Here is a 2,384-nt window from a genome sequence, read left to right as displayed (position 1 = left end):
CCCCCCCCCGCCTCCCAGAATGCTACGATTACAGGCACGAGCCACCACGCCCAGCCTTTGCTCTTTTCTTTTTAATCAGCATAATTTAAATGTGGTGCACAAGTTAAACTACAGGTTCAAATGTGCTGTGAGATAGAAAAGTTTCAAAAACACTGATCTAAGTGTTTTGCACTGATGTAAGTGCACACTGTATGTTCCCACAGTGATGAAATCCCCTAATGATACCCGTCTTAGAATGTACCCCTGATGTTAACCAACACATGACTATAGCATCATTTATTTTAATCTTTTCTAATGAGAAAGACATTTTAAAAGAGCTGATATCATAAACAACTATTTTCTTCAACTCTTTTCTAACCTTTGTAAATACATTCTAATGATGAACTAAACTTATCCTCAGAGACTCACACAAACCTTGTGCAGAGAAAATTGAAAACTTCCCCCGCTGGGGGGCCCCAGACCCTAAGCTAACTGCTGAGCCCACCTGCCAGAAGAGGGCGTTGCCTCCCAAGAACATGGGCCAGATCATAGATCACCACGAAAGTCGGCTTTTCAGTATTTGATTTCTTACCTCTGTTCCCAAACCTGGCCATCCACCCCTGCCGCTATTTGGACTTACTCACTGCCCTTTCCCAGTCGACAGGCCAGTGGTTCCTCACAGAGAGAGGAAAACTCTCAACCGTTTGTTCTGAATAAACGGATTCTTAAATTCCTCTAGGAATTTTAAAATTCCTCTTTGTCTTTAAAACAAAGACATAGAAAATGACACAACCTAAAAGGTAAGTGCTTTCTCTGAATCCACAGTTTTCTAAACGGCCCTGCAAGTGACGCATTTCAATTCAACTCATGTATATGTATGAAATACAGTGTCCATCCAGCGTGGGGGCCGAGGGATGGTAAAACCTAGTCCTTCCATGCCCAGACCCACAGTCTTAACCGTCCATACAGGAGAAGCACAGGAGCAAATGGGGCACAAGGTGGGAAGGTGTCGAGTTGATCCGTTTACTGTGCTGCTGAGACCTGGGTGCAGCCCAGCAAGAGCAGACAATTTAGTTAGAGAAACAGCAGCTCACGCTGAATCTGTTTGTTCTCACAGTGTATCAAAACTGCAGTCACTGGGGAGCTGAGTTCTTATTCTAGGCTCTGACCTTGAATTCAGAAACCCCTGAGCCCCTTTAACACCCTAACATCCTGTTCTGGGCCGGGTGTGATGGCTCATGCCTGAAATCCTAGCACTCTGGGAGGCCGAGGTGGGTAGATTACTTGAGCTCATGAGTTCAAGACCAGCCTGAGCAATTTGAGACAACCCCCCCCATCTCTACAAAAAATAGAAAAACTAAAGAAAGAGAATCATTTGAGCCCAAGAGTTGGAGGTTGCTGTGAGCTATGACACTACAGCACTCTACTCAGGGCAACAGCTTGAGACTGTCTCAAAAAAAAAAAAAAGAAGATAGGAGCGGCACCTCTGGCTCAAGGAGTAGGGCGCTGGCCCCATATACCAGGGTGGTGGGTTCAAACCCAGCCCCGGCCAAAAACTGCAAAAAAGAAGAAGAAGAAGATAGACATACAAGCAGCTATCACAGTAGCATAAGTGAAGAGAATTATAGGGAATTGGAGTGACTGCTTTACACTAAGTCTGTTTCCAAAGGGGCAAGAGAAAACTTACTGAGATGAAGGAGGTATGTTTCAGGCAACAAACAGAGTGCTATTATAGCCTCTTATCTATAAGGTGGAGCCCTGGGACCAAGTTTGGAGAGAAACTGAAGGGTTGTCCTTGGACAGATGAACAGCCCACCTCCTAGCCCCTATAGCTGGCAAGCAGACAGAGGGAAGGGCAGCAGAGGTGGCCAGCCTCACACTGAGGTCTTTAAGCAAGGTGGGGGACAAACCTGTCCTCTTCGGACAGACCAACCCAAAACTAAACTGGGGGTTGGCAAAGAAAGCTACTTAAACTCTTGTCAAGACTCACATCTGAGGCCATAACCAAGTGGCCCTAACCTTCAGACCTGGGAAGACATTCTTTTAGAGAGTTAAATCTCAGAATGTTAGATGTAGAAACATGATTCCTGGCTGGGTGCAGTGCTTCACACCTGTATTCCTAGCACTCTGGGAGGCCTCAGTGGGAAGACTGCTTGAGCTCAGGAGTTCAAGACCAGCCTGAGCAAGAGTGAGACCCTGTCTCTATTAAAATTAGAAAATAACTAGCTGGACTCAGCACCCGTAGCTCAGTGGTTAGGGCGCTGGCCACATAACACTGGGGCTGGCAGGTTCCAACCCAGCCCAGGCCAGCTAAACAATGACAACAACAACAACAACAACAAAAATAGCCAGGTGCTGTGGTGGGTGCCTGTAGTCTACTTGGGAGGCTGAGGCAGGAGAATTGC

The sequence above is a fragment of the Otolemur garnettii genome, unplaced genomic scaffold (genome assembly GCF_000181295.1).
Source record: "Otolemur garnettii isolate 467f Iridium unplaced genomic scaffold, OtoGar3 scaffold00113, whole genome shotgun sequence".
Classification (NCBI taxonomy): domain Eukaryota; kingdom Metazoa; phylum Chordata; class Mammalia; order Primates; family Galagidae; genus Otolemur; species Otolemur garnettii.
The sequence above is the reverse complement of the archived record's forward strand: the minus strand, read 5'-3'. Positions refer to the sequence as shown.